Consider the following 20,780-nt stretch of genomic DNA (forward strand, 5'->3'; position numbering starts at 1 on the left):
ATGCCAGATATAGGTGAGGGGGAGGAAGGCAGCAAATCACACTGCCATGTGTGTACCTACGCAACAATCTTGCATGTTCTTCACATGTACCCCAAAACCTAAAATGCAATAAAAAAAATTAGGGTTTCCAGAGGCAGCATTTGGGAATGCAGCCACATTTAGGCTTTGGGTGTGCTTTAAAATTGCAATAAATCAGAATGAAAAAAAATCATTCTTAATTCAAATCCTACGATTTCTGCATAGGATGCAACAAACTGTGGGTCTCACTGGATGAATGAGATAAAGGCCAGGAGAATTCCCAGAGGTATTTAGCATCAGAGTCACCATCAGACTCCTGGTCTCCACTCCTCTTTATACTATATCATGATGACTCCTGAGGAGCTAATTCCAATTATCCACCAATAACAGGAAATGGGAGGCAAGTTGCTTTAAAAATGAACAGAATCCTTTGAGTAGAGGTGATGGTCCAGAAGTTTTGAGAATTGACAACAGAAGATACCAAGGAGCTTTATTTGGGTTGCTAGTTATTAATTGACCTTTGGGTATAAAATGTTCTTATTAAAACAAGTGAGTCCAGCATTCCAGCAAAGAAAAAAGATAAACTACCTGAAAAAACAGATTGACTATATTGTGAAACATAGAATTAGCTGAATATGTATTGTGTCCCTAAGCTTGGGTGGAATCTGCCTTTAAGATTGCTCCCCTGTCTATGGCCATACCACCCTGAATGCGCCTGATCTCATCTGATCTCAGAAGCTAAGCAGGGTCGGGCCTGGTTAGTACTTGGATGGGAGACCACCTAGGAATACCGGGTGCTGTAGGCTTATTTAAAAAAAAAAAAAAAAAAAAAGATTGCTCCCCTTTTCTCTTGTGCTGCTCTCTGCTCTCCCTGGACCATCGCCTGCTTCCTGGCACTGGCATTTCCACTTGTCTTGATTATCACTGTTAATGTTAAATGCTCATGTTAAAGATTCAAATCTAAGTTTTGTTAAGTGTCAGCTATGACTGTTTTCACACAAAGAAAAAGGGATATATTTAAGCATAAAAAATTAACACCTAAGGAAATATAACTCTATATGTCATGCTAGTGTGAGTTTGTGTACAGAACTTACATGTTCCAGCAAAAGTGACTATGAAACAAATCCTGTGTTTCCATTAACTCTCTTATATGTTTCTGTAGGGAGAAATAGCCAATCATTTGGGTTAAGATGACCAAAGGAGAATATGTTGGGCCATTGATGCATACATGTAATACAATATAAGACATAAAGACTGTTATAGCGCTTTTCAGATATAAGATTTACCATTCATTAAATGCTTATTATGTGTTGAACCTATGATAAATGCTTTATATATGTCATTTAGTCATCACAACAACCTTACATTATCTATATTATGACCCTTACTGAAAAAAGCTTCAGAGAATGGTATTTGAAGTCAGAGACACCTGAGTTAAATTCCCATCTCCTCCATTTACTGGCAGGGAGACCTTAAGTAGACCACTTACCTCTTCTAAACTTCAGTTTTCTCAATTGTAAAAAGGAGAATAATAATAACACACACTTCAGGGGATTGTTGTAAGTATTAAAGAATGCATGTAGAGTGTGTGCCAAACCCCAAGCATGTTGTAGATGTTCAATAACTGTTAGCATTTTTTCTTTACTATTAATATAGATAAAAACATTGAGCCTTGAAGAAGTTAAATAACTTGCTTTGAGCCACAAAGCAAGTTGGTGGAAGAACTCAAATTTAAAGACAGATCTCTCCCAAGTTTCAGTGTCTGGGACAATATTACAAGGGCCCATGAACTATTGCAGAGTGATCAAGGCAGGGTAACTTAGGATGGAAAAGAAAGTATGTGTATAAGACATAATGAGAAGAAAAAGATCATTGACAAGCTGTAACAGAGGGAGAGTGGTCATAAATAACCTCAAAGTTTTGAACCTGAATTAATGGGAAAAAAGGAAGCTTCTGATGCCTTTGGAGTGGAGCCCAGGAGCCTAAACCTGCTGCTGCTAAAACTGCCAACAAGATGCTGCCTCAACTATAACCAGAGCTATGCAAAAGACTGTCCATTCCGGGACTCTAGAGCCTGAACCTCCCCTGCTGCCACCAGAAACTCTTAGCAACCATGGTGCTGTTGAAACCAGAAGCAAAGAAAAACAAAACAAAACAATGCTTTATTTTTTGTTGTGTTCTTTAGTCTTTCAAAAATTTCTCCAATTACTAGAAAACAACAAGAACCTAGCTGGCCAGAGACCCTGGGAAATGTAGTCTGTAGACTTCTAGCCCCAGCAATAAAGAGTAAAATAGAAAAGGTCAGGCTGTGGGGCTGAAGAACAAAAGATAAATAACCAGCATAAGAGGAAACATTACAAGAATTAGAATTTTCAGAAGGTAGAAACGGTTTTAGAGAATATAAGTTGTTTTAGTTTTGTTTAACTTGTATCACAGGGAAAGGTAAATGCTTTTGCTCTCAGAAATGCATTAAAAAGAGGATACATTATTTGTTGTAATAGACCTATAAAAGTTAATTAAATTCCATTACATAATCATGTTTTAACATAAAGGAAAATTTAATTGAAGTAAAACATAAGAAGTATAACAAGTAGGTAATATGTACATGTCAGCTTCTGCCATATTTCTCCTGTTATCAGGTACTACTTAAGAGAATTGCATCTTCATTCATCTACAGAACCTCTAATAATTAAGAAGGAGTCACTTGAATGATGAAGATCCATAGGTGCATAAACTGTAACTCGGTTTTGTTTCCTTTTAATAAGATACAGATGGTATTTTTAGGGAATAGAACACTGATGCTTTGGCATCAAAAGTTCTCAAGCTACCAGATTTTGTCCAAACTTGGTGGTAAAGCCCTTGACTTTTTTTCTTGTACCCAAGAAGAAAGTATAGAAGAACTACTGATTACTTTCTGAGTATTTATTTTCCCCTAGATTTAGTCCTTCTCATAATATTTGTTTTCTTCCCCTTTTCTTTGTTCAGTTGAAACAGAAGGCACCTATATCATGAGACCCTTAGTTCTGTAAGAAGATGAGGGATGCACTTAGGCAATTTTTCACATGCCAATTCTTCCTTTACCTGCAAACATAAAAATCTGTACAGTAAAGCTCAGAACCCACAGCTAAAAGGGATATCATTTGAAAAAAAATTTTGCCTCTCAAACATTTAAATTGTTTTACATAGAAGGTAATCTTTTCTGTTTTCATCAATATTATTTCCATCCTTAGATGAAAAATTTTAATGATACTCCCTCTTTAATTTCCATTGTCTTCCTCAGTAACTATGGAGCAAATATAGGTAACAGCATATGAACTTCTTAACCTGTATCAATTGTCTAGTTCTTTGCCTGCTTAAAAATTTAGATCAAAGTCTTGCTTTGAAGTCTTTCCTTACTATCCTAACTTTTTGTTGTTGTTAAGACAGGGTCTTACTCTATTGCTCAGGCTGGAGTGCATTGGTGTGAGTATAGCTTGAACTCCTGGGCTCAAGCTATTCTCCCACCTCAGCCTCCCAAGCAGCTAGGATGATAGGTACAAGCCACCATGCCTGGATAATTAAATACTTTTTTTGGTTTTTTTTAGAGATAGGGGTCTCACTATGTTGTACAGGCTGGTCTAGAACTCCTGACCTCAAGTGCTCCACCCACCTTGGCCTTGCAAAGTGCTGGGATTACAGGTGTGAGCCACCGCATCTGGCTCTTACAATCTCAATGTATTATAATTTCTGTAGTCTTTAAAAAAGTGGCTTCACAAAAACATCCAGGGCTTCATGTCATATTAGTTAGAATTGGACTGAAGAGGCTTTCCTGCGCTCAGCTTTCTAGGGAAGCAGAGGATGATAGTGAGCATGCCGACGAACATGGCTTTATTAATTTATTGTCAGCTTTCCATCTACAAAGAAGTTTCCTGTTAAACTCCACTGCGGCCTTTGATCCATTGGCTCACATCCTGGGTTTGAGTGTTCAAGACCCTCCATGCCCAGCTCTGCAAACCCCAGGCAATGGCCAGACCAGATGAAATGCCTTCACAGTGACTAGGGCCAATCTTTATAGTGCTCACCAATCTCTGGGCTTCCCCTCCTCTTCCTGGGCACATTTCCCATCGAACCAAAGTGAAGTCATGGGACTGGTTTTGGTCAATGGGCATAAACAGATTCCTGGCCTGTAAAACCTCCCATAAGATTCTCTGCTCTCTTATCTTTCTCTTTTCCTGGGCAGATGCAGAGGATTCAATAGAGGGCTGCAAATCAGAACTGTTTATGAGTTACAGCCCAAATCTCTGAGTGCCCTGGAGCAGAGCTGGCTGAACTACACCAGTAAGAAATGAACAGTGTTTGGATTAAGAAGCTGAGGTATCATCATCATCGTTATCATCATCACCGCAGCCAGCCTGTTTCCTGGCTAATACATACATCTTGAAGAATACCCATTTACCAGATTGCAAATCTGGGCCTTAAAGAGATTAAGTAGTTTGATCACAGCTTCATGGTTAGCAAGTGGCAACCCAGGTCTGTGTTAATAGACTTAATTTAACTCACAGCTCAGGTTGCTTACCACTAATCTGTACTCTGATTGCCACCATGGCTCTGGGAGCAGAATACCTGAAGATGTTTTAGGTCAGTTAAAAAGAGCCACTAGTTGAAAAGCAATGTGTGATGAGATGTACCTGATAGGTATCAGGCAGAGGAGGAGGAAACTGTGTAAGAGAGCTCTGAGTATTTTCTCAGTCTGTGTGTATCATCCTTCAGTTTTAATAACCTCTGTTTGAGGGTATCAGTCACATCTTTACAACTTCCACCTGTACTCATCCTAATAAGATCAAGCCCTGCCTCTCATGCCACCATGAAACCCAAAATGAGAGCCCCACTGATATAGGTGAAAAAAAGACCCAGGGCCACTTCCTAAACTGGGTGCACTGGACAGGGTCAAGAAGAGAGATGAAGGAAGCCAGCCTCCCACTTTAAGAATACACAAATTGAACCTGACTTTTCTACTGGGCAAATTTAGGAGGCACTGTCATTTTTCCTGTGAGATGAAAGAAACATAAAGAAGAGGCAATGCATGTTTTTTCCTTTGTTCTTTATAGCATATGACTTTAAGCATCTGTTTTAAACTGCTGTATGAGAGCAAGCAAACGGAAATGGGCATTGTTTAGATCATAGCCCACTGGTTTTAGATCTGTCACTTTTGATGCAACAGGGTTTCAGCTTCTGGTTCTGGATCTCTATTTGCCTTTCCTGCTTTGGTTCACGTGGCTTTAGCCACTGCTTCGGGGAATGCTTTGTGTTCCTTAGATTTTCATTTTTCATCCAACTCTGAGTTTTTCTCAGCCTCTGATTTGTGGAAAAATATTTCTTCCTTTAGACAGTCTCCATGGTATTCCTCTCACTTCCTTGATCCCTCTCCTGGGATGAAAATTGCAGTCTTCTTTTCAGGGAATGAGGATTAAAACAATGTTTTGGGAAGGACAGGCAATGAGGAGACAATGGAAGATGGTGTAAGGAATTAGAATCTATGCTGCATCCTTTTCCAAGTACTACTAAACCTTACGAAACTCTGTGGCCTTAAAACAGGTTCAGATTTAAGTTCTGCCTTTTCTGCCGGAATTTATGTAGTTTGTCACAGACTTAGAGCAAATGGCTACACTCTTCAGATTCCATCAGCAATATGGAACTGGGGCTCAGCCAGAGCCGAGGGCCTTTATCCGTGTACTCTAAGTTGAGCTCACTGTTTACTGATGGTGATATTGGGAACTTGATGGGACACCAGATGTTCCAGCAGCCTTTCCATAATGCAGAGCTTCTATGATCAGAAAGCTGAGTGGCTATATTTGCATATGAAACTGTTTTCTATGGCAGTGCTGGGAATATTAATTGGGGATATTCCATGGAGCTCTGGAGACTTGAGTCCTTAGCAGTGATTTAGGAAGACCTGTTGCAAATGACTACAGTTAAATTAGCAAGCTGTGCAGTGATGGCCTTGATGTGGGCTTTAGGAGTGTCTCTCAAACCAGCTAGATCTTATGGCCCTGAATTGTTCTCAGCTTTCTCGGGGTGGATTAAAAGAGAATGAAGACCCCCTCCCTAAAGGAACTTTCAGTCTAGTTGTGTAAGTAAGACATGCACACAGGAACATTACAAGGTGACATAGAAACAAGGTGAGAGTGTGGGGCAGACCGTTATGTAAGCACTGAAGGGACTGAAGGTGAAGCAAAAGTCAATTTGCTGTCTTCCTTTCCACATACTGGAAAATCTCCCAGTAGACTAAAAAAAGTGTCAGCATTATTGGACTACACTTCGCCACTTATTTTCAATTTCTGGATGAGTTAGTCTTGATTTTCAAGGCTGACAATAAACCAAATGTGATTGCTTCTAATATAGTAGTCCATTAAGATGCAAAGATGAAAAATGAACTATGTCTTATTTGTTAGGAAATTAGAATGGCACATTCTACCCCTCAGAATGCTCTGTGCTTATTCTACCCCAGAGTTTTAGACAGTTTCTAAGTCTTTAGTGCTTGAAGTCATCTAGGCCACCATTTATTTTATCTTCTTATCCCTATTTGCCTGTATGTATACTAATATCTACATTCTTGTTAGGGGTCTTCATTTAGGTGGAAGAATCTGAAGTGATTAAAAGAATTATTCAGGCTAAATTTTTATGTTCAACTTGATTGGATTGACAAATATCAGGCAATCTGAAAATATCAGTTCCAATGAATCATCAGGCTATATGTAATTTTGCCATAATTTCAGAATTTGTTTCATTCAGACATGAATGATATAGAAAGTCTCAAGGAATACATGGATCACAAGCAAAATGTAGACACAGAAATGAAGTACAGTGCAAAGACACTGCTCATGCTCTGAAACAGACAATGAGAGATTCTTTTGAAGGATTTTAGACAATGTGGGGACAGTTACCAAAGCCGCAGGAATGCCAGGTCTAAAGCACTGGCTAGAGAATCTAAGTTTAAAGAGATGATGATTGATTACCCAATTCTTTCTTGAGACCTTACTCAGAATCCCATGGTGAATGAAGCCCTGGTCTACACATTTTTCACAAGGTTGCAGTAGTAACTGAGAATGAGCAAAGAGAGGGAATAAAGTTGAAACTAAGACTAAAGAGAATGAACTATGAAGATGGGTTCAGTTCCTTAATCTTTTAAAGATATTTTCCAGGTGGTTTGACTGAGCTGTATAACATTTCCAAACATGCAGATAAATCTCCTCATCTATCATGATGTCACCAGTGACCCTAAAAATCTGCACTCCATGGTTCATCATGAAAACATTTCATGGATGCTTTATTATGTTCTGTGAGGAGGGGAAACTCAGGTTTTTTGGAATTTGGGGCTTGCTCTTTATGGGCTCAGGCTGAAGTGCAAAGCGTTTTTGGTTTCAACCTTCATCTTGAGGATCTTTGAGTATAATAAAACTACAAGGTCCTTTATTAAATTTAAAGTCATGGGTTGCATGTTGAGCGGCCTGCATTCCATCCCATTGTTTAAATTCATCACATAGTCACTCTGGAATTATTTCTAACAACTAGGATGACTTCATTTGTGTTTGTTTTCCCTTTCTATTAATCCATGACAAACTGTGAAATTTGCCATTTTTACCATAACCGGGCCATGAAATTTGTCATCTCTCTCTGTAATTTACATGGAGCCTTGGCTATAGATACATTTCCGGCAGGATGATTGCTTTCTGTCTGATGCAGAGGACAGAACAAAGGAGGGATATACACAGATCAGAATACAAACAAATTCAGAACAGACATGAGGAAGGGCTTTCTTTTTTTTTTTTTTTTTCCTTTAATACTATAAGGTCTGCTAAAATGTGCCAACTGTCTCCCTGGGAAAAGGTTGACGGGACAAACTAAGGTAGTATTTTCATGTCCAATAACCAATGAAATGACACTCCAGGGATAGTGGGATACTTAAAAGTGGAGATGTCTTAACAAACTGGAATGAGTTGGAGGGATGTGGTGGGAAATTGTATGAGTAACGTGGTTGGGAGGCATTTAAAAGTGGAATTTCAGAGACAAGCCATCATAACAATACAAGAACCTTAAAGCTTGTTCACAAGCTATTATTCATGGGATGCTAAATTTCCCTTTCTCTTTCTATTCTCTCTTCTCAAAAATTGAACATAAATTAAGTTCTTCCATGTCAGATGCATGAAAAGTCCTCTGAACCATTTGTGCTGAAAATTAGACTGGACATGTTACAAGAAAGATCTTGTATCTGTTTTTAATGTTCTTCTTCTTGGTTCGGAAAAGGAAAGCAAGAACAGAGTTTCACTGTTCATTTGCCTAATTTGCAAACTACAGAATCTTCTTTGAACTGTGGACTCTGACAAGCTGGGTTATTAAAACTGTGGCAATGGCTAAATGAGCACTAGAAAGGAAGGTCACTAAGCCAAGCAGAAGTGCTATTTCTCCATGGTGGGTATGGCTTTGTTGTTGTGAGTTTACTCTCAAAGAGAAAGACTATTTCAACATAGTATTGGAATTTCTGGCCAGGGCAATAAGGCAAGAGAAAGAAATAAAGGGTATTCAAATAGGAAGAAAGGAAGTCAAATTGCCTCTGTTTGCAAATGACATGATTTTATATTTAGAAAAACCACACATGGACACAGGGAGGGGAGCATCATACACTGGGGTCTGTTATTAGGGGGGCTATGAGAGGGACAGAGAGGGGATAAGGAGTTTGGCGAGAGATAACATGGGGAGAAATGCCAGCTATAGGTGACAGGGGATGGAGGCAGCACACCACATTGACATGTATGTACCTTTGCAATAATCCTGCATGATCTGCACATGTACCCCAGAACCTAAAGTATAATTTGTATAATATATATATATATTTGAAAAAAAACCCATCATCTTAACCCCAAAACTCCTTAAATTGATAAGTAACTTCAGCAAAGTCTCAGGATAACAAAATCAATGTGCAAAAATCACAAACGTTCTTTTATACCAACAACAGGCAAGCAGAGAGCCAAATTATGAATGAACTCTCATTTACAATTGCTAAAAAGAAAATCAAATACCTAGGAATATAGCTAACGAGGAATGTGAAGGACCTCTTCAAGGAGAACTACAAACCACTGCTCAGGGAAATAAGGGAGTACACAAATAAATGGAAAAACATTCCATCTTCATGGATAGGAAGAATCAATATGGTGAAAATGGCCATACTGCCCAAAGTAATTTATAGATTTAATGCTATTCCCATCAAATTACCATTGACATTCTTCACAGAATTGGAAAAAAAAAATTTACATTTCATATGAAATCAAAGAAGAACCCGTATAACCAAGACAATCTTAAGCAAAAAGAACAAAGCTGGAGGCATCACGCTACCTGACTTCAAACTGTACTTCAATGCTACAGTAAGCAAAACAGCCCGGTACTGGTACCAAAATAGACATATAGAACAATGGAGCAGAACAGAGACCTTAGAAATAATACCACACATCTACAACCATCTAATCTTCGACATATCTGACAAAAATAAGCAATGAGGAAAGGATCTCCTATTCAGTAAATGGTGCTGAGAAAACTGGCTAACCTTATGCAGAAAACTGAAACTGGACCCCTTCCTTACATCTTATATAAAGATTAACTCAAGATGGATTAAAGATTTAGACATAAAACCCCAAACCATAAAAAGCCTAGATGAAAACCTAGGCAATACCCTTCAGGACATAGGCATGGGCAAAGGCTTCATGACAAAAATGCCAAAAGCAATTTCAACAAAAGCCAAAATTGACAAATGGGATCTAATTAAACTAAAGAGCTACTGCACAGCAAAAGAAAGTATCATCAGAGTAAACAGGCACGATACAGAATGGGAGAAAATTTTTGCAATCTATCCATCTGACAAAGGTCTAATATCCAGAATTTACAAGGAACTTAAACATATTTACAAGAAAGAAACAACCCCATCAAAAGATAGGCAAAGGATATGAACAGACACTTCCCAAAGGAAGACATTTACATGGCCAACAAATGTATGAAAAAAAGCTCAACATCACTGATCATCAGAGAAATGCAAGTTAAAACCATAATGAGATACCATCTCATGCCAGTCAGAATGGTGATTATTAAAAAGTCAGCAACAATAGATGCTGGTGAGGCATGTAGAGATAGGAACACTTATACACTTTTGGTGGGAATGTCAATTAGTTCAACTGTTGTGGAAGACAGTATGGTGATTCCTCAAGGATCTAGAACCAGAAATCCCATTTGGCCCAGCAATTCTATTAGAGGGTATATACCCAAAGGATTATAAATCATTCTACACTAAAGACACATGTATACGTATGCTTATTACAGCACTATTTACAATAGCAAAGACATGGAATGAACCCATATGCCCATACATGATAGAGTGGATAAAGAAAATGTGGTACATGTACACCATGGAATACTATGCAGCCAGAAAAAGGAGTGAGATCATGTCCTTTGCAGGAATGTGGATGAAGCTGGAAACCATAATCCTCAGCCAACTAACACAGGAACAGAAAACCAAACATTTCATATTCTTACCTTAGGCAGGAGTTGAACATTGGGAACAGGTGGACAGAGAGTAGAACAACATACACCAGGGCCTGTGGGGGATGGGGGGTGAGGGGAGGGAACTTAGAGGACAGGTCAATAGATGCAGCAGCACCATGGCACACATATGCCTATGTAACAAACCTGCACGTTCTGCACATGTATCCCATTTTTTAGAAGAAATAAAAAAACAATAAAAATAGTCATCTTTATTAATTTATCATGTTTCCTGTAACATTTTAATCTCTTCCAAAGTATGATTTTTGATAGCTTTATCTTATCCTATTAAGTAAATGCATCAATATTTCCTTTATGTTACCTTATGATTAAACTGTTCTTTTTGGTTGCATCTATTTTTTATGACTATAAATACTGTAATTATCTTTGTGCATATATCTTTGTATCCATTTCTGACTATTTTCTAGGATATACTCCTAAATAACCAACTATTAGGTCAAAGCACATAGTTATTTTATAAGACACATTTTTGCAAAATTGCATTCCAGAATAGTTGTACCAATTTGCATTAATAACGGCTTGTTGATTTCATCCTCTTCAGCATTGCATATATCTATTTTAAAGAATTGTTTGAAAATGTTATAAACCAAAAACCATATATCGTCTTATATTGTGCACTTTTGTGATTGTGAGTTTGCAATTACACTTTTGTGAAGCTGAACTTTCAATATTTCCTTTATTGTAAATCATCCTCTATCCATTTATCTTTCATGGTATTGTGGCAGCCAAGAGGAAACAGCTTCTAGGCTGTTAACTACAGGAATGGCATTGACTGACGCCTCCAACTGCAGCACTTTGAAATCTACCACTCTATTTATGCCCGAGCCATGCCACTGACACACTGCCCCTCACCAAGGACTGAGTGTAGTGAGGATATTAAAGCATTCGTAAGAGACAGAACACCTTTGTTAGTTGACTTTGTCTCAAGGATTTCTCTGACTTTTTGATACCTCTTTAGACTGTAAGACAGTCTGCACCCTCTACCCCTATCTCCAAAGGCTCTCGAAGTCTACATGTCTTCCTTTTTACTTCCTTTTATGTGGATATTTCCCCTAAGGTTATGAGTTGAATTATGTTCCCTCAAAATGCATATATTGAAATCCTACCCCAGTACCTCAGAATATGTCCTTATTTGAAAATTGGATTGTTGTAAACACAATTAGTTGAAATGAGGTCATACTGGAGTAGGATGGGCCCTTAATCTATACAGTCAAGAACAGTGGGTGAAAAGACTGATACTTACAAAGAAGACACAGGAAGAACACCATTCACAAGCCAATGAATTACCACCAGAAGCCAGAGAGAAGGCATGGAACACATTCTCCCTCATGGCCCCCAGAAGGCATCAACCCAGCTAACACCTTGATTTCCAATTGCTAGCCTCCACATCTGTGAGACAACAAATTTCTGTTGTTTAAGTTACTGAGCTTGTGGTATTTTGTTGTGGGAGCCCTGGGAAACTAATATGCCCAATAAAATTATTCCACTTTTAATTCTGTCTTATTGTCTGCTTCTTTGGCACTTGGACTAAGACAAGCTTTATGTGATTTTTTTATACATTGAACACTAAACATCTGTCATATTCTTGAAAATATTCTAGTTTAGATGCATTTTAATTTAGTTTATATTATTTTAAAATGACAACATGAATTTTTGTGTGTTTAAATAATCAATATTCTCATGGGATTTTTCACTTTTCTTCTTTTTGTAAGTCCTTTCCTCACTAGAAGGATGACAAATGATCATTCTCCTCTTTCTCCTTCCCCCACTTTCTGCACTTTTTTTCCTAGTTTTTAAGGTTTAGACTTTACATTTAGTTCTTAAGTACACTGGAAACTTAGTTTGTGCGTACAGTGAAATATAAAGTCTATGGTAGGTGTCCCCAAACTACAGCCCGTGGGCCGCGTGCGGCCCCCTGAGGCCATTTATCCGGCCCCCCGCCGCACTTCAGGAAGGGGCACCTCTTTCATTGGTGGTCAGTGAGAGGAGCACAGTATGTGGCAGCCCTCCAACGGTCTGAGGGACAGTGAACTGGCGCCCTGTGTAAAAAGTTTGGGGATGCCTGGTCTATGGTATTGTATCCGGTCTTTTAACTATTCTTCCATATGTAATCGTTCATATAAACTTTTGAAACTTTTTTCCATGCTAACAGACAGAAAAAAAAATGCTATTGGGAATTTTATTGGATATACTTTAAACAAACAAGTCAGTTTGTCAAAAATTAATATGATTGCATTTAGTTTTGCCATCTGAAAATATTGTGTCTCTAATTATCCAACAATTAGTTTCTATTTCTCAGGAACAATTTGAAGTTTTCTTTATATAGATCTCTTGCATGTCTTGCTAAAATTACTTTAAAGTATTTTGTGGATTTAGCTTTTATAAACATCAACTTTTTTGTGATATTTTCTAACTAGTACAAAGAAAAGTTACTGATTTCCACACGGTCATATCATAGTCAACCACTTTTACTAAAATTTCTTATTAATTTCAATTTTAGAGCTTTAGCACATTTTTTTGAATATTCTCTCTGGTGGTAAATCTCATAGAAACATTGGCTATAAGAGCTGAAAACACGTAAAGGTCATTCTATCCTCTAATTTTATAGATGATACATCAGGGAGCCTCAGAACCATGCTCTAAACATTATGAAAGGAAGACCCTAGAAAGACCCTACACCATCTTCCTTAAACCAAAGATCAGACAGCTCAATATATAGAAATGATTTAATATTTGTGAGTAATTATAGCAATAAAATAATAGCAACCATTTTATCAAGGTATAGACACTCTGTTAGGTGCTTTACCTGTTCTATCTCATTTTATTCCTAAAACAATAATTTAAAATGCAGTTGTTCAAGGTCACGGGCAAGGTTGCTGGCAAGAAGACCAATGTCTGTTCTTTTCTCACTCCACCAGCTGTGAAGGAGTGAACCTCACTTCTTCATCCAGTCCTCTTTAGGATCAGAAGAGATTCATCAAGTGACTTCTTAGAGTTCTATGTTGTCCTTGGTTAACATGATCCTCTGTCTATTATTAATGATTGATAGAGTTGATCTAGGCTTTTGTTCAGAGAATAGATTCCTCATCCCCACCTCTACACAAAATATAAAATAATTTTTAAAAATTCTAACAGCTATTTAAAAGGTTCTATTAGCTAGGTATGAATGCCTAGTAAAAAAAGATTGGATTGCCAAGTATATTTTAATCCTCAACTATCTACCCTTTTGTAGACTTAAAAAACTTATCAAAATGTTTTCTACCTAGAAAGAGTTAGCATCTAGAGTCACCAAACTCCCATTATAGATGGGACTTGGATATCATCCCATCCAATGTATTATTTGATGCACATCTCTAGGTGCCTGGCCAGTCTCTCTGGGACAGATTTCTAATTAATAGAAAGTCCCTTATTTCTGAAGTCTCCCTCCTGTCTTCTACCCACCTCTACTAAGTTCCTTTTGGAGTCACACAGGACATGTTACATTTCTTTAAATATTTGAAGACAACTACCATATGATGCACTCATCTTTCTCAGAGCCATCTCTTCTTTCCTCTAGTCCTCATTTCTTCAAGCATTTTTGTCATGTGAGCTCCTTCTCCTTCCTAAACTCCATCCTCTGAACACTGTTCTCTTTGTCAATATTCTCCTTAAAATGTAGGGTGTAGTACCTAACAGATGGGGTTAGGATGTGGTAAACAGTGCACAGGAGAGATAATGTGTTGCGTTTTTTTATCTGAATGACTAAACTTCTATCAACATACTTAAAGATCTGGTTAGCTTTTTAAGCAATTGCACTACATAGTTAATAGTTAATTGCACTACTTAGTTCCTAAATGAGTTAAATGAAATAGACTCATTTTCCATGGAACTTTTGATTCTCTTCCCTGCTCCCAATTTTGCTCCTTCATCAATCTTTTCCATTTTAGTAAACAGCCCATGATTTATCCAGTTGCTTTGGCTGACATCTGGATATCATCCTTGACTTTTTCCCATTAAACAATCCACTGTCATGTCCCATCTACTTCTCTTTCCAATGGTTTTACCACCTCCACAACTATCACCCCAGTCCAAGTCACTGTCATCTCTCTCCTGGGCAGATAGAATTGCTTCTTCATTTGTCTCAGAATTTCCTCTCTAGAATACTATTTAGTATATTTTCCAACAGAAGACAGAGCAATTTTTTTTAAATTGTAAATCAGATTATGACACTTCCCTACTCAACACTCTTTAAGATCCTCCAATTCACACTCTGAAAAAATCCAGGCTTCTCTACTGTAGCCCACAAATCTCTCCATGATCTGACCCTGTCCTACCTTTCCCATGTCACTGGGTGTTTTTTGAAAAAATAAATTATTGTAAATATCTATGGTATAAAACACAATGTATGGGTATGTGAAGATAGTAAAAAGATGACTCAAGTGAAGCCAATTAATATAGCTGTCATCTTTCCTTCTGTTTCCTGAACACATTAACCTTCTTAGTTACCTGAGGCTCTTGTACATACTGTCTCCTATACCAGGAATGTTCTTTCTCTTCTTGCTTGCTTGGCTGTTCCCTCAATTCATTTATGCTCAAACATTACCTCCTTAAAAAGTCAACCCTTGATGAGTCTATCTAAAACGTAATCCTCTCATCTTTCCATAGTCACATTCTAACATTCTATTTCCTCACTGTGCTTTATTTTTCTTCCTGGCACTTATCACTAGCTGCCACTATATGTTTATTTGTTCATTTGTTTAATTTCTGTCTCTGCCTCTAGAAGGTCAGCTCCATCAGAATAGAAATTTTATCTGTCTTGTTTTCTGCATAGAGATGCCTAAAACAATTCCAGATATATACTAGGTACTTCCAGACATGAGTAAGCTCCTGACACATATTTGCTAATGAATGAATTATTAAATAATGGACAGTATTGAGTTTGTAGTCAGATAAACTCTGTAGTCCTCTTGTTGCTAAGATATCCTCTATGCATTGTGGTTTTCTGAAGAGTTTGGTAATTTTATCTTGAGTGCATAATTTCTTCTCAGCTGCAGGATTGAATTCATTCTTCCCGGCTTCCTAGTCTTGTATTTCCCTTTCTCAACTTAGGCTCTTCTTTCTCCTACTTAATCTTGTTCATGCTCTCCTTTCTAGACTATTATCTTTCTGTTTGAAAGATAAGATGAAATCTGGGACATTCTACTTAATTCTAAAATTAAGAGTTAATCAACTCAGTAGGTTTTGTCTTCCTTCCTACTCTTGTTTTAAAACAACAAATTAAGAAAAAATAGCTTTCCTCCTAAGCATTTTCCCTAAGTTTCAACTCTTTCTGAGTGTACTTCACTTGGGAAAACAAGTCTAATATATGTGAAACAATGAGAGAAGAGTGTAAGATGTTTTGCTACTAGGTGATATGGCACATAGACTTTAAAGTTTTCAGAAAATGAAAATATCACAGGTAGTGCAGAATTGAGAAGAGTTTTGTGTAGGATGCTTCTCAAGTTTTAAACATGCTATCATATGTTAAAGAGTAAAGTAATGGCTTTTTAGGAAGAATATAATGTTATGGACAGTTTTTAAGAATTTAGCAGAGCTAGGTGCTGGTAATTCTGTCAGACTGCATGTCTTAACTGTGCATGACTTTTATCATCAGCCAAAAAGACATCAAGGTCTATGTGAGGTCAAGGGTAGTGTGGCAGAGTGTTTTCAGGTCAGCAGACAGCCTTGGATGTACTCTTAGAGCTTGAGGTCAATAACATCACAACAGCAAGCATAAGCTAACCATCTTAAGAGATTAATGATTTACTGCTCTCCTAGCCCAGAGACTCAGCAACAATTTCCCCAAAATAACTTCACATTTAAAGGGTAGAAACGACAATTGTGTGTTTGTGCTCAGGCATGTATATGTATGAGGATGTGACTATGTGCATACTATGAACATATGTGTCTGTTTGTACCATAAGGGAAGAGACTTGCTCTTTTATTACCAAGGAATCCAATTTTTTTTCTGTCTTGTTTTATAGATCAGTGAGGCCTTCTAGTCTAGTCTTCAAAGGCCTTGTGAAGTTCATTATAACAGCATTAAACAGTAGAGAAAAAAGTAAGATTTGCAGTTGAAGCATTTGAAATGACCCTTTAGATCTAGTGATTTATTGATTCAGAGCACAGGAAGAAACTTAAGAAGACTATCTGTGGTAGGAAAGGGGTCTGCTGGACACCTTTGAAGGATTTCTTTTTTCTTCATAGTGAGAGTCCAACCCATTGGTATAGTTGGCTGATAGGTGATAAATATTATGAAGCATGAAAATTATACCACATGGCTAAGTTTTGCTTTTTCAACAACTGTGCTGTTGGGCTGATCTAACTCTCATTTCCTGTTTCCATTATGGTTGTTAGTCCCAATTCCTCCCACATCTGCACCCAGACATATCTTGTTCTGCAGTCTGTCTGCCCATGTGGGCTCTGTGGTGACATCATGCTTGAGAAGAGGACTGTGAGCTGTGCTCAGGATGGACAGCCCCTGACAAATGGGTGTGTGTGCCCTGAGTGCACAGCTGGAGACTGCTCCAGCCATCCTGGGCTCGCTGTACTGTGGTGGGGCTTTATAAAAGGTTTTCAGCATATGTTTGTCTGGATATTTTCAACACTCCCACACAGCTCTGTTTTGAATATTTAACCTTATATGAGGATGTCTGAGGCTTACTGAAGTTATTCCTGTGATTTATAAAAGAGAAGAAATCTGATCATATGAATAGTAATAGAATGATCAAAAGGCCAAATGGTAATCCACTCATTTGCTGTTTTTTTTTTTTTTTTTGGCTTTGGGACTTTATAGATGGAGAATTTAGCTCTCAGCTGTTGCCCTACTTGCCAATCAATCTGTCAATATGTCTTTATTGAACATCATATGTACTAAGCGCAAAGGTAAATACAGAAAAGTGAGTATTAGAAACCCTGCTTTCTGGTGTACAGCTTAATTAGAAAATAGTGTTAACTAGTATGAAGTAGCATTATATAATGTTATACCCAGGTGAGTTAGATGGAACAGCCCAATGCTCTGAGTTTGAATCATGAGTCCTTTATTAATTAGCTGGCAACCAAGAGACTGCTAATGCTCAAAATTCTCTCAGCCATGAGGAAGAAGCTGGAGTCTTTTTTATTCCTTGCTTAAGGTAGGGGAGGGGGAACCTAGCTGGAGCAGAATTTACAGAAACAGAACAAGCAAGTTAGATAAGGAGGCTGGTAACTAGGAGGCAGGAGGTTCTCATGATTGTTGATTTTCAAGGAGGGTACACACAAGCGGTTCCCATGATTGCCGGTTACCAAGGCGGGTATTCAGTACTTGTCATATAATCAATCAAAGGGGGAGCATTCATAATGGCAAGTGGGCTTGCCAAAAAGGCCATGGTTACATAGGTTATATGTTTCTGTAGTTCTAAGTGCAGCATGACCCAGCACAGTAGCAAGACCCAGGTATGCACTTAAGGGAATCAAAATGTAATCTGTCTGGCTCTCAGCAAAATGGAGTCTGGCTGGCTAACACAGGTTAGCACAATAAGACTAACAGAAAACAGGTTTTTGAGTGTTTGCTATGTGCCAAGGCTTCATGTTGTCTTTAAGTGTATCATGTCATTTCCATTCTGTCATAACAATCCTATTAGGTAGGTTGTATTTTTCTCCCTATTACTTTGATAAGAAACTTGAAGTTAGTGAGCCTGAGGAACTTGCAAGACTACTCTTCCAGGAGAGCCAGGATTCACACCTAGTTCTTTCTGAGTTCCCAGCTGAATGAGGCTCCAGTGGTCAACGTGGTAACCACATGCTGTGGCATGCCTCTAGTGCTGGTCTCTGTAGTGAACAAAGTCAATACTGTTGGAGTGAAGAAGAAAGGGCCTGTGAGCATTAGAATCTTCAGTGGTCTTCTCCAACTCAACACATGGAAGTGGGACGTAGGTCCTCATCTGTATTATTTCGAGTGACCCCACATCAGAAGCACCTCACACTGGCCCAAGGTTAAATTCTTTAATCTTTTTAAATCAACATAATCATATTGACAAATTAATATATAAAAAGATGGAGGCTTGGGTTTTGTCATTGTTGTTTTTAACCTTATTCCTGCCACCAAACCTGTTTTAGATCATGTGGATAATTACTTGACTTCAGTTTACAAGTTAACTCCATGTAGGAAATGAAGGCTCTGTGAGTAACTCTTCACATTCTTTGTTATCTTTTGTAATTTCTTCTTAATTCTTTATTATAGTATAGTGAATAAGAGGAATGGCTTTGGAGTCACACTGTCTATGTTTGAACCCTAGCTCCTCCACTTACTGGTGGTAAGTGTACCCTTTCTGACCCTCAGTTTCCTTATCCGTACCTACCTTATTGGATTATTGAGAGGATTAGTAAAATATATAAAATCTTTGAAGAGTGACTGGTGCAAAGTAAATACTGACACTTCTGTGAGGTAATAGTTGCCAATTATTAATGATGAGGATGATTGGATATATCCTTTACCCAGTGACTATCTTTCCCAGCATAATAGATATTCTCTAAATATTTGTTGAGGCCAGGTGTTGTGGCTCATAACTGTAATTCCAGCATTTTGGGAGGCTGAGGTGCGTGGATCACAAGGTCAGGAGTTCAAGACCAGCCTGGCCAACAGGCTGTTGAAACCCCGTCTCTACTAAAAATACAAAAATTAGCCAGGCACGGTGGCAGGTGCCTGTAATCCCAGCTACCAGGGAGGCTGAGGCAGGAGAATGGCTTGAACTCAAGAGGCGGAGGTTGCAGTGAGCTGAGGATATTATACCACTGCACTGCAGCCTGGGAGACAGAGGGATACTCTGTCTCAAAAAACAAATTGTTGAATAAAAGACGTAAAGATTATATTTACTATGTGAGTTGAGCCTTTGATGCTAAGGGTGATAATCATAACATGTGTCTGAGTTCTGAGGATTCTTTCTATTACAGATTTATACAATGTCAGAACTGCAAGAGGTCTATAGCGGTCTCTGGGTTTAGCCCTTCTGGGCTCACAGATAAGCAAACAGAGGCCAGAGATTCACAGCACCCCAGTGGGGAAGCCTGTGCAGGACTTTTATCCCCATCTGAGAGAAACTTGTAGCAGGGATCCTCAGACTTATAATATCACAAGGGACCTTTACTCAGTTAATTAGATGGCATGTAAAATTCTCAAAGCACACTCAAAGAACAATCTATCTGAATTCTCTTTAGCTTAGAAGTAAGATTGGTCATACATCATTTCTTGGGTTGATGATTACCAGTGAAACCGACTGGGGTTGCCACACTGCCTAGTTCCAGGGGCCATAATTCCCATAGTCATCGTCATCTATAAGAATGGTACCCTGTGTGTGCACATTGTGACTCTGGCCCTAATAAATCAACCAATACAATGTAGATAATCAGAGCTGGGAATTGTGACCATGGACGATTCTCAGATCTTTTTATTGGTTACAATATGGCAGCAGGTATACCCACACTGTGACATAGGTGTAGTTCCTATTCGTTTTTTTATTTTACTAAATGAGCATTTATTCAGCAAATATTTACTGAGGACCATGATCCAAAAACTACCCCAGAAACTATAGATGCCTGGAGCTTACCTTATTCTGGAGATGCATAAACAGATCAGAAGCAATGGTTTGGCTTGACAGAAACAATTAATTTAAATGATGTGACACAAACAACTATTTGAGTGGCTAATTTTCTCAACAGTATCTTCTTTGTGTGTGTCATGGAGAGGGCACAGTGTAGGTAGAGCTTGTTTCTGGGAATATACTATGGCAGAAATCCATTTTTTTTTTCATAGCTACTTGGCTTCATTTTTCTTCTGAAGATGAAGGTCAGTATTATTTTGTATTAATATCATGAGGCAGTCAACAGAATAATTTGAGGTCTTGGGTGAAAGAACTTGGAATGGAAAATTTGAGATTGCTAAACAATGCCTTAGATTTCAGCAACATCTCTATAAATACTCAAAATTCTCAATTTTATGCAATATGTAATATTGAGTGATTAAGTCAGATTAAATCATATTGAAGACTATAATATTTTTATTATAGAACTCATTTGTGTTCCTCACTCAGAATGGCCCCCATTCTGTTCATCACATTTGGTAAATTTGTAGCCTTTGCTCCATAAGTGTATTTCAATAAACAGAAAACATTTTCCTTTCCCTG

At 38.1% G+C, this 20,780-nt stretch overlaps 1 non-coding gene across 1 annotated transcript; it reads left to right on the forward strand.

The window, feature by feature from the left end:
• Positions 1–705: 705 nt before the first annotated feature.
• Positions 706–824, forward strand: LOC120361854 (5S ribosomal RNA). Its single transcript, XR_005577918.1, has one exon. It is a non-coding gene; the product is annotated as a 5S ribosomal RNA (ribosomal RNA).
• Positions 825–20,780: the final 19,956 nt, after the last annotated feature.

This window comes from Saimiri boliviensis, chromosome 1 (assembly GCF_048565385.1).
Source record: "Saimiri boliviensis isolate mSaiBol1 chromosome 1, mSaiBol1.pri, whole genome shotgun sequence".
Classification (NCBI taxonomy): Eukaryota; Metazoa; Chordata; class Mammalia; order Primates; family Cebidae; genus Saimiri; species Saimiri boliviensis.